Here is a 12,603-nt window from a genome sequence, read left to right as displayed (position 1 = left end):
GGGCCCACACAGGCCGGGTCCATTCCCAGGGCTCACCGCTGACAGAGCCCAGGCTGGCTGATTTGACTTGAGCAATTTCTGGCCTCGGGGCAAGACCGTGATCTCGCTAAGCTTTTCGTTTTGTGTTTTGTATTGTTTTGTTTTGCTTTGTTTTGTTCTGCCTTCTTGTCCAAGAACCTGAGAGCTCTTTTGCAACCTTTAGTCCCTTTCCTCCGGCAAGAGAAGGAAGGGAGACTTCTTCCATCCTGGGCCCATTTACACTGACTGGGGAGCGGGAGCGAAGGGGTGTGTGTGTGTGTGTGTGTGTGCCACAGGGGTCACCCGCCGGGCTGCCTCCAGGGGCTTTCTCTACAGGACACCCGAGCTGGTCCTTCCCATCGTAGGACCTACAGAGTGACTCCTTTCTGGACTGAACACAGAGGCAAGGTGTTCCAGACCCTTGCCCAGCACCGGGGACCCCCTCTCCAAGCCCAGGAAACAGGCTGCCTGGCCACTGCTTGGAACCCGGGACATGGGCTGACGGGAGAAGCCCCTTCCCTCCACTCAGGACAAACCCAGGGCCACACGGAGCCACTGCCCCCGCATTCAGCTTGTCGCACGCTCTGTGCACTCAAGTACTTCCATCTACGCACACACCCAGGGGAGTCAGCCGGTGAGATATGGTGACTGGCTTTAAATAAACACCGTCAGCTATTTTAGGCCCCTGGGACCGGGTGCGTTTTCCTGGCCTGACACGACTTCCAGGAGCAACACCTGCGGAGACGTGCCCAGCTCCCAGCCGGGCGGCGTAGACCAACACGGAGGCCTGGCTCCCCCTGCTGGTGAGTCTGCAGTGTCTTCTCGTCTCCATTGACCAAGGCCTCCCCCTTGCCATGTTCTCCCTGGCTGCACAGTGGCCAACGCCACACCACTGACACCATGGGGCTCCACGTGACCTGCCTGAACAGCAGCTCCTCGTACTCAGTGGTGTGAACACGCCTGAGGTGGCTGTGTGACACGGAAAGCTTCTTTGAAGGAGGCTGAGGAGCCATTTCTACATCCTAGGCCCACTCGTGAGCATCTAGGCCAAAGGAATTACTGCTGTTCAACAGGTACGTGGTCAGACAGGGGCAGTGGGACAAGGCGGGCACCCATCGCTGTGGAATAAGTGCCTAGAAGGTAGAGGGTCCTGTGGTAGGAACCAGGGGTCCAGGAGAAGGAGCCTGCCATGGCCGTCCTAAGGGGGGAGCTCTCAATCATGGGAAAAGCAGGCCAGATGGACCTACCAAGAGATTGCATCCTCAGGCAGGGAGCCACATTGAATTTACACGCGAAGGTGAAATGGCCCCAAAGGTGAAGGTTGGGGGACTCCTGAGGCTGAGGCCAGGATGGTGTCTCTGGTGGAGAGCCAGGCCTGGATCGTTCCCTCCATGTCAGGAGTCTCCTGTATCATCCTCTCCTCGACACCCAGCCTCTCCGGGATTACAAGGGGCACTTACTAGTCCTTCTAGCGAGGGGCCCCTCTTCTGTCTTCTAGAGAACCTACAGGTTGAGACAGCGTCCATGTTCTTTCTGCTTTTCTTGGGCCGGGACCACCTTGGTGTCCCTTCTCCTGGACACCCCCGGATTTCAGGCTGAAATAAATTCCTCATGACTGACTGCAGCTCCCAAAGAAGCTTTTCCTTTTCAGAGGTTCTGCCTAGGGATCCAGGGCGCTCTCACTTCTCCCTGGTCCTGGCTCTCTGCCCTTGAGGCCAGGGTGATATGAAGAGTGTATGGGTGAGCCCCAAGCTGATCCCATGTTATTAGTCATAGCACCTCTCCAGCCTCCGGACTTCTTGCTTGGTTGATTTGGTGGTAACCACTGGGGTCGATGACCCCACAGTCCCCCAAGCTCAATCTCCTCACCTGCGCCCGAGAGGACTTCCTTCACGGCACACCCTACTTACCCATTCTGCTGTGTGGCCGAGATCCCTTAGCAACAAGTTCCAGTATGGGCCATGGGTTACCCCTGTTTACTGTAGCATGATAATTACAGGACCAAGATTTGGAACCAGATAGACTGGGATCTGAATCCCAGTTCAACCTGTTACTCTCTGTGTTACCTTGGGCAATCTGCGTAACCTCTCAGAATCTCAGTTTCCAAATCTGGCAGCGAGGATAACACAGTTGACTGGACAGCATGGGGGGGACGATTAGGCGCCAACCCTCCACACAGTCAAAAATTCGAGGGTAACGTTTGACTCCCCAAAACTTAATTACTAAGAGCCTACTGTTGGCCAAAAGTCTTACCGAGAACATAAACACTCGACTAGCCATTATTCTGTATCCTATATGTGTTACATACCGGATTCTTACAAGAAAGCTAGGAAAAAGAAAATATTATTACGCAGGTCATAAGGAGGAGAAGCTACATTTACAGCTCTAGAGTGTATTTGTCAAAAGAAATCTGTATAGAGGCGGACCGGTGCAATGCAAAACCCATGTTGTTCAAAGACCAAGACGCCATGGTTGTATGGCATGAGGCTGTGCAGGAAGGGAAGGGGATAATTCAGCGACTCCAAGAAATATGTACACTGGGCCAAGACCAGATGAATCTGAAGGAAAAACATGGTATATCTTGCTGGAGAGTTAATTTAACCGGAAAAAATTTAGGGAAATATATTCTGAAGGAAACCAGCAAAATGTACGCCTCGAATGCATTTCAAAGAAGCAAGAGGAGGCTGGAAGAAATGCTTTTACTTATGGCCACTTGCTTTGGGTTACGCTCTAAACTTGGGGGTCAGGGGAGCATCTGGTTAAGGGTCATGCTCTCAGCCTTTGGGAGTCTTTTGATAGAAGAGTCTGACGCGTGTGAGGAGAGGGTCCCTGCTTGTGCACAGCGAGACCTCGTCAGGGGAGCTGCCCCAGACTTTGTACGGGCTTTTGCACCTCTGAGATCTTTCCTTGAATAATCCTGACTCTCCCGGGTTTCAGCCACCAGCACCAGGACACGAATCTGAGGCTCCGGTGAAGGAGCTGCGACCAGTGTTCTCTTGCGCAAAATCGCTAGCTGATTAAGAAAGGTGGGTGGGGAGAATCTCTTTTCACAGATTCCAGGGGGGTAGGCGTGAGGATGAGGCAAGTCACTATTGGCTTATTCTAGTACTCTGAGGCCCAACCTCAGAAGCCCTGGGAAATTTTTGGGCTGACCCTGGGAGTCGGGTTGGGGATAACACTCAGAAACTGGCTACAGGAGCCCTGGCCACATTTGAGAGGAATTCCAGAAACCACACATTCCAGAACCCTGGAATCAGAGAGGAGAAAAAAGGGAGGTTGTGCGCAGCATGCTCTGGGCTCTGGGCTGGATGGTTTGCACGTGAGGTTTCAGTTACTAACAACAGCTTGTATGAGGTAAGGTAGCATTATCTCCGTGCCCAGAGAGGTCGTGAGACTTGTCCAAGGTCACACACCTTCCGTGGTAGAAGCTATCAGCAGTTCCCCAACAATTGTCTACTACTTGTCTAGGCAGTTAGAGCTGCCTAGAAAGGAGACTACATTTCCCAGCCTCCTGTGCGGTTAGGCGTGGTCATGTGACTGAGTTCTGACCAGTGAGAAGTAAAAGTCTTGCGGCAGTTTCTGGGAACCTTCCTTAAAGCACAGTTTGTTTTGTGCCCTCGGCCCCTTCCTCTTGGTTCCTACTTCTATTTTGCTGTTTGGCAGCTAGGTGCCACCTTGAACCGTGAGGACAAGGGCCACCCACTAAGAACAGCAGAACAGTGATCTGGAAGAAGACTACCTCTAGGCTTTTACGCGGGAGAAACATAAACCACCTTGTTAAGGCCACGTTGGTGCAGGTTTTCTGTTACTTTCATTTGTACCTCACCCTGACTGAGATACCTAGTAAGTGATGGAGTGGGAGTTTGGACCTGAGTCAATGAGATCTTAAACCCACATTCTTCTACCACAATATGATGTTTCTGGGGCCCCCATGTGTGTTCCAGCTGTACTGCTATAAGGTCTTGGGTGTGAAGCATTCCTTGGAACCATGATGGCACGGGAGGAGGTGGAGGGGGAAGCTTATCTAATGCAACTCTTCACGCTCATTTATTCGAGGCAGCCCAGGGGTCTTTGACGGATCCAGAGGCACCTTGAGGCCAAAGTCCACGCCCCTGAGAGGGTCATGGAGGCAATATTCCCCCTAAGATCCAGGAAACTCCATCTTTCTGCCATGGGACTTGCTACATGGCCAACCTCTTGGGGTAGGTGAAGGCTGCATTCAGGTAGCCCCCCAACCCCACCCCAGTCTCCTCTGACAGACTGTGGCCACTTGGGACGCCTCTAAGGAAACTTTGCTAAGGAAGCCATGCTCTTTCCATTGAGTGTTGTAGGAGTTTTGTGAGCCCAGAACAATCTCACGTAGGCAAGGCATGGCCCCGTTTGGGGAAGGAAGTATGTTTTCTCTTACCCAATCTCAGAAGGGGTGGTTGGCAGCTTCATTAGAACTTAGTCTGAGTTAAAAGGGCTTTACGATCCTACTGTTAGACCACTAGAACCTTCACATCACCGAGGAGAATCTGAAGTAGGAGCCACAACGGCTGGCTCTATATCTGAGAAGATGCTATTCACAAACAGAGAAGACAGTTATCTGGCTGGGTGATCTGGAGGAACTCTCCTACTTTGTCCCTTCCCTGGTTCCTATAAGGGGCATTATAATCACTACCTCTCAAGGTTACTGCAACATTGAAGGAGATGAAATTGAATTGATGAAAACACGCTAAATTCTGCAAAGCACTTACCGATGTGAAAGATTACGATTCCACATTTGCATAGCAGAAATAAAAACACTGTTGCTGACATTTTGTGCCCAGCCAGATCCTCTTTCCTGGGCTAGTTGACCCGCAGTTGTGTGAAGACTGGTGCTAACAGTTCACAGGTCTTCCTTTCCAGAGAGTTCCCTTGGCTGAATGGAAGCTGCCTTGCCTGGGGGCCTGCAGCCAGTGACTGGCTGACTCAGGGGCAGGAAAGGCCAGCCCCCTTACCTTAAGATGGGATTATCTCTGGTACAATCCCTGCTCTGGAGCACAGCCTCACTTAGCTCCATCCCCTGCCCTATCCTGCTTCTTTTTCTTTCTCCTGAAAGTTCTTCTTCAGTAGACCACATGTGCTGAAATCTGCTTTTAGGGAACCTGACCCAAGTGTTTACCTCATGAAACTGCTCTGAAGATACAATGATGCAATATAAAGAAGTTAGTCCCATACCTGATGTACAGCAAGTGTTCAAAAAAATGTTAGACATTGTTACCCAGGAGACCAGAGCATCAGAAACCTTCCAGTGTCATAGTAAGGGATAGAAATCCGGTGGGTTGGTCAGTGGAGTGAATTTCACCTGCTAAGGCAATGGGATGAGCGGAGAGGGGTGGCTGAATTTTTCTTGGCTATCACTGGTTCTCTCTGCTTTGGGCAGTCAACAAAGATCATCCAGCAGCTGATGAAAAAAATTTCAGTCATTATATACATTTACCAAAAGAGGGCGCCATTTCCACACAAATAAGTGCATTTCCTGGGCTGATCTGAACTAGGTTTCAAGGCAGCTCAGGTTGGTAGGGATGACCAGTTACATGGCAAAGCAGATTTAGGAAAATGTCTTTAAGACGAGCACAGATCATTGGAGAGGAAAGAACAGGGAGAAACAATGGGTGAAGCTGGTGGGGAAGCTTCCCAGGAGGTGAAGCTTAAGCTGGGCACTCAGGAACAAATGGGGTGATGGGACATCACATCCCCAGAGGAAGCCACCAGCCTAGGCTAGGTGATCAGGGCCTGGGCAGGGCAATGGCAGGGAGGATGGCTAAGGGCAGGTGTGAAGGACCTCAAAGAGGGAAACAGGACTATGATTCCAACCAACAGATTATAAGAGAACAATAGGATCAGTGACCCAGGAGCAGACGTCAGGAAGGACTGTTTTTATGGAACACTGACAGCGCTTTCTCCAACTGGTTTGACTGCCTTGTTATGGTGTGTACAGTGACCTCACCCTACATAGCACCTTTCCAGCAAGCCATAATTCTGCAGGATTCCTGCTCTGTGAAGATTCTAGAAACCAGTGCAACATTCAGAGATGTTAATAGCATTAGGATTCCATTGGTTCTTTCTATTCAGAGTAGAGAAGGCAAAAAATGACCCACAGTTTTCCCTAGCTTCTGCTCTAGGAGAAAGGAATCATACAGTAATTTGAACAGGGAAGGTTTGATAGAAGAAATATCAACTATTTTCAGGGAATTAACTACACAGTGGGAATAGAAGGGAAGATTAAAGAATCTCCCAGGACTGACGGAGAACACACAAAGAAGAAACACACTTGGAAGGGGAGGGAGCACCCAAGGCTGGGGTTCAGCTCTTGCTGGAGAAAGCATGGTTACAGCTCCCTGGGTGGCAGAGAAATTGTCTGGGTTGTTTCTGGACAAAGCTGGTCCATACTCAGAGAGCCAAGATTGATGAGCAGAGAATGGCAGGTTGGGGCTGTTGGCTGGAAGCCTTCTGTTGGGTGCCCAAGTAATTTCCCCAGGAAGTTGCTTTTGGGGGATGCTGATGAACTCATGGCAAAGCCACCTAGGGCTCACTCAGAAACCTTTGGGAAGCTGCTCCTGGGAGAGCACTGAGTGCTGCACTTTACCGGAAACTGGCCCAGTCACCTCTCCTTTGGGAATCACCCTTGTGAAGGTGCAGCAGAATCTTGGAAAACAGGTGGGGCACCCACAGAACTGGCCACAAAGATGCCAGCAAGGAGTGATGCCGAAACTTGCTGGGTATGAACGCCCCCAGGGTTCCCCCCTGGGGTCCTGGAACCCTGAACAGAAATTTCCTCTCCCCACTACCTTGTTCCTCTAGTGCCCTCTACCGACAAAGTTTAACATGTACCAACTGGCAAGGGAGAACTGTTCCAGGCTTATTTGAAGGGTGGGTTTAGAGCTGAAAGGCAATAAATTGTTAATTGCTACAGATGTTAGTGGGTTCCTTTGGGGGCAAGGGCATAGTGGGAGGGCTCTTCCATAAAACCTTTTTGAAAAATACTACATTAGGAAATATCCCTGCCAGCTAAGAAGTGAATCAAAATGAAGAACTCAAAAAATGAAGTTCTAAAACAAAAGACAAAGAACAATTAAATCAGTAGAACCAAATAAAACTACACAAACTAAATAATTGTGATTCACATGATGCAAAAGTCCAGGAAAAAAATGAGATAAAGATAATTCTTACAATTATATACTATATAATAAAGATTTCATCATTATGAACTGGGGTTTTAGATAACAATTCACTTCGACAAAAACTGGGAAGTAGCAAAGTTAAATTTTTCATCTAGCAAAGGAGACATCAATAGGTATGGGAGCATGTGAACTTGAAGACAGGTCAAAAGAAGTCACCCAGCAGAGAACAGAGTTCTGAAATAGACCCACACACATATGGTCAAGTGATGTCCTAGACAGAATTAAAAAAAAAAAAAAGCTAACCATAAAAGAAATACTTCTTTTATGAAGTCTTAGAATATGATTCACTCAAAATTAAAGACCGCTGTTCATCAAAAGACTCAACTGAGAAAAGAAATAAACAAAACCAAAGATTGGTAGAAGACAGTCACAATACATGTATCTGAACATGCACTCCTGTCCAGAATATATTTAAAAAACTCGCATAACACAGTAACAAAACCAAACAACTCAAGAAAAATATGGATGACAGACTCAAACAGACACTTTACATAAGAAGACATACAAATGGACAGTAAACACAGGAAAGAGTGCTCAACATCATTAGTCAGCAGGAAAAAATAAAAACCACAGTGAGCTGTCACTACACGCCCACCAGAATATTTAAAATTTCTGAAACCGGCAACAGCACATGTTGGCAAGTATTTGGCATAACTGGAACTCTCACACATTGCTTTTGGATGTGTCAAATGGTACAACTACTTTGCAGAGCTGCTTGGAGGTTCTTATAAAGTTAAACACACATCTACTCAATGATCCTGTAATTCCACACCTATATATTTATCCAGATGTTACGGACTGAATGTGTGTGTCTTCTCCCCCCCAATTCATGAAAACCTCACCTCCAATATGATGGAGACTTTGGGGAGTAATTAATGAAGCCTTTGGGAAGGAGAGTGGAGCCCTCATGAATAGGATTAGTATCTTTATAAAAGGAGACAAGAGAGACATCAGTCTCTCTGCCATGTTAGGGTACCATGAGAAGATGGTCAGATGTAAGCCAGGAAAAGTGCTGTCACCAAAAACCCAACCATGCTGGCATCCTGAGCTTGGACTTCCAGCGTCCAGAATTGTGAGAAGTAAATGCTAATTGTCTTAGCCAGCCAGTCTATGGTATTTTGTTACAGCAGCCCGAACTGATGAACGCACCAAAGAAAATAAAAACATATGTCCACAAAGAGACTTATACATGAATATTCATAGAAGATTTACATTCATAACAACCCCAAAATAGAAACAACCCAAAGTCAATTAACAGGAGGAATGTATACACAAACTGTAGTATAATTATACAATGAAATCCTTCTCAGCAATTGAAGGAAACAAATATTGATAAACACAGTACTATGGATGAGTCTCAAAACGTTATGCTGACTGAAATATGCCAGATGCTAAAGGGTATATACTTTGTGATTCTATTTATATGACATTCTTACACAGACAAAACTAAATCTATGACCATAGAATAAAATCAGTGGTTTTGGTGTGAGGGGTTACAGATTGACTGGGAAAGACACAAGAGAACTTTCTGGAGTGATAAAGTTGTTCTCCACCATAATAGAAATATAGGTTATACAGGTGTGCACATTATAATAATTCATTTAACTGTACATGTAAGATGTATACATTGTAGTGTACATACGTTATACTTCAACACAAAGGAAAAGTAAAGAAGATAAATAGGTATAAAATTTAACTGGGCAAAGGAGAAGGCAAAGCTACATGAATGAAAACCAGTAGAAACAACTAAGAAATAGACACAGACCCAAAAGGGATGTTGGAGTTATCGGACACATACTTTAAAATAACTGTGCTTACTATGTTCAAGGAGATAAAAAATAGATGAATATTTGCAGAGAACTGGAAACTAAATAATGTGACATAACCGACTTGAAAAAGATCCAAATATAAATTATAAAACTGAAAAAAATTTCAAACTGAACATAAGAACTCAAAAAAGGAATTTTACAGCAGACTAGATGCAGTTAAAGAGAGAATTAGTAAACTGTATGATAGATCCAAAGGAAATATCCAGAACAAAGCATCACACAAATCTTGGTGTTGTATTTTCACTTTCATCTGGCTTGAAGTATTTTTTCATTTCTCTTGAGACTTTTTTGACCCGTGTATTACTTAGAAGTGTGTTGTTTAACCTTCAAATATCTTATGATTTTCCAGCCATCTTCCTGCTACTGATTTCTAGTTTAAGTCCATTGTGACCTAAGAGCATACTTTGCATGACTATTATTCTTTTAAATAGGTTAAGATATGTTTTATGGCCCAGAATGTGTTCCATCTTGGTGACTGTTCCATGTAAGCTTGTGGGGAATGTGGATTATGCTGTTGTTGGGTGAAGTGTTCTATAAATGTCAATTAGATCCAGCTGATTAATAGTGTTGCTCAGTTCAATTATATTCTAACTGATCTTATACCCACTGGATCTGTTAGTTCCTGGATGGGTGTTGAAGTCTCCAAATATAATAGTAGGTTTGTCTGTTTCTCCTTGAAGTTCTCAGCTTTTTCCTCAATATTTTGATGTCCTATTGTATACACACATTAAGAATTACCATGTATTCTTGGAGCATTAACACTTTTATGTTTATGTAATGTCCCTCTTTATCTCTGATCATTTTTCTTGTTCTTGTTTTCTTGTCCTGAAGTCTGCTTTGTCTGAAGTTAACATCTGCTTCAGATTCATTTTGATTAGTATCAGCATAGGATATCTTTCTCCATCCTTTTACTTTTTCTTTTTTAAAGTTTATGTATTTATTTTGAGAGAGAGAGAGACTCTTCCCCCCCCTCCAACAGCCTTAATGGGTTTAATAAGTTTATCCCTTCAGGGCCTCCTGGGTGGCTAAGTCGGTTAAGTATCCAACTTCAGCTCAGGTCATGATCTCATGGTTCCTGGGTTCAAGCCCTGTGTTGGCCTCTGTGCTGACAGCTCAGAGCCTGGAGCTTGCTTCAGATTCTGTGGCTCCCTCTCTCTCTGACCCTCCCCTGCTCGCTCGCTCTCTCTCTTCTCTCTCTCTCTCTCTCTCTCTCTCAAATAAACATTAAAAAAATAAGTTTACCCCTTCAGGTCCTATTTGCAGCAACCAATATTTCTTTGAAATGCCAGACAGACCCAGCAGTAGCCAACAGTACACTTCACATCTCCAGGGTTAAAAGTTCAGGTTCTCTGAGCATTTGGTGTTGCAGTGGCACTTGCCCAAAACTGGTACCTCCCTACAGCCGGATAACTTTAAATGTACCAGTGAAAAAAGGCTTTTTTCCCCATCAAGGGGAAGAAGGAAAATCACTCAAAACCTGCAGACCTGGCTGTGAGGTCTTTCCTCCTGTCCCATCTCTTCGAGTTTGCGTTTTGCAGTGGAGCAAGAGAGACTAAAATCTAACCTGACTTACAAGAAACAAGACAGTGATGGCTATAAAGGGAGTGACCAGGAGCAAATGAGATATTCCTTCACCTCCCACATCCAATATATGTGCCTCGCAGAAAAACAACAAAAAATAACAGGTCCACAAAATACAACAGCTAAAATTACAAAATCCATTCATCCAAGGATGGTGGAAGGCAGGAAGGGGAGTTGCAAGGATAAATAGCACAGGGAGAAAAAAGAAAAAAGTATTCAAATCGCTCCAGGCACGGGGGCCGACAAGTGCTAGAAAAGAGCTGCAGAAAAACCTGTGGTCCATTCAGAATCACCGGTGTTAAAAATCCACATCCTGGCGTCGGGAAGATTCTGCCTTATGTGCACCAGTGACAAAGGTCCCAATGCCTCAGAGAGAAGGGAATATGCAGCGGGCCCTTGGCAGAGTGGGTCCTGCCTTCCCAGGTGGAGGAAGGGACAAGGAAAAGAGATCCTACAGCCTCCTTCCGATCCCACCCATCCCCTTTGGATGGCAGGTGACTCAGTGGCCGGCAGCAGCCTTCAGTTTGGCAGGAGAGCGACGGCGGCGAAGGGAATTTCTCTGCAGAGATCGAGCTACTCAGGGCAGACTATAGGTAGACCGTCTTGTGGAAAAGTCTGTTGCTTAAGAAAACCACCAAGAAAAGGCGCAACTGGAAAAGGCATGCTGTGCCAGGGGTCTTTGCTTCATTGCTGCCCATAATGAACAGAGGAACAAGGATGGGGAAGAGGCATCAACTGAGAATATACCAGGACGGCGTTGCTGTGAGGAAAGCCAAGGGCAACCCAAATCCAAAGTGGTGAGGCCAGTTCCTTTCTATGCTTGACAACTGTTGGTGCCTTTCAATTCCTCTATTGAACCAATGATATTCAAAGCAGTACAGTGAGTAGAGGAGGGACATACGCAGATGACTAATGAGCTGACCAGCAAGGTGGTTGAGAAGGAGACTCACAAACATCCCCCGGATGAGAAAAAGAGCCTGCCGCAAAAGGTTGAAGAGTATGTCAGTAATTATTTGGCCGAGACTAGGGAATGGGTGACGCTTCCTCCCTGATACCTCAGATGCTAGATCAGCTATGTCTTGAAAACAAGTGGCGTTGACAACTTTGCTAAGCACAGACAGAGGAAGCACGCAAAGAGCACTGAAAATGGACGGAAGGAAGAAACATCTCCACGTAGCGATGGATCCCTGACAATTTGGGCTGTTACGGAGTGGAGTACAGAAATGAACACCTGATAAAACAAGAGGAGACTCAACCAGAATGCTCCGCCACCCCAAGTGCAGCACTGGAAAATTCCACTAAGGCTATGCGGCTCAGTCTCCCGCTTCCTTTCTGTACGTTGGGCTGTCCTCGGCATCAGCACTCCTGCTTGCCCTTCTTTGACGCTGCTCCTCTCTCTTTTGCTGAATCTGAGCATGTAGCTTTGAGATGGCACAAATTCCCTACAGGGAGTCTTTGATTTCCCTGGCAAAGTCCTAGAAAAAGCTTTGACACCTGTCAGCCATCTCTTCACCACCCAAAACTTACCAACTACGCAGAGGAGACAGAAGCATGTCAAAATCTCTCATCATGAAGGACCTTCTCTTCAAGAAAGAGGATACTCCGAGTGGAAACTAACAAGATCAGAGAAAGGAACGAAGCATTCAGAATGGAAGCCTGAGAGAGAAACAATCTTAAGCAGTCTCCATGCTCGGTGTGGAGTTAACATGGGGCTCAATCACATGATCCTGGGATCATGGCCTGAGCCGAAATCAAGAGTTGGACGCTCAAACAACTGAGCCACCCGGGTGCCCCTCCGTCCTTTTACTTTTAATCTGTCTGTGTCTTTATATTTATTATTTTTTTTTAAGTTTATTTATTTATTTTGAGAGAAAGAGAACGGGGGGAGGGCAGAGACAGAGGGAGAGAGAGAATCCCAGGCAGGACCTGCACTGTCAACAGGGCTCAAACTCACAAACCATGAGATC

General features: G+C 46.2%; 1 pseudogene; it reads right to left on the bottom strand.

Annotated features, from left to right (window-relative positions):
- Positions 1-11,233: 11,233 nt before the first annotated feature.
- LOC115505124 lies at positions 11,234-12,141 on the bottom strand (annotated as a pseudogene).
- Between the last annotated feature and the right edge of the window lie 462 nt (positions 12,142-12,603).

Source organism: Lynx canadensis, chromosome F1 (assembly GCF_007474595.2).
Source record: "Lynx canadensis isolate LIC74 chromosome F1, mLynCan4.pri.v2, whole genome shotgun sequence".
Lineage (NCBI taxonomy): Eukaryota > Metazoa > Chordata > Mammalia > Carnivora > Felidae > Lynx > Lynx canadensis.
This window is presented reverse-complemented; position numbering and strand designations above follow the sequence as displayed.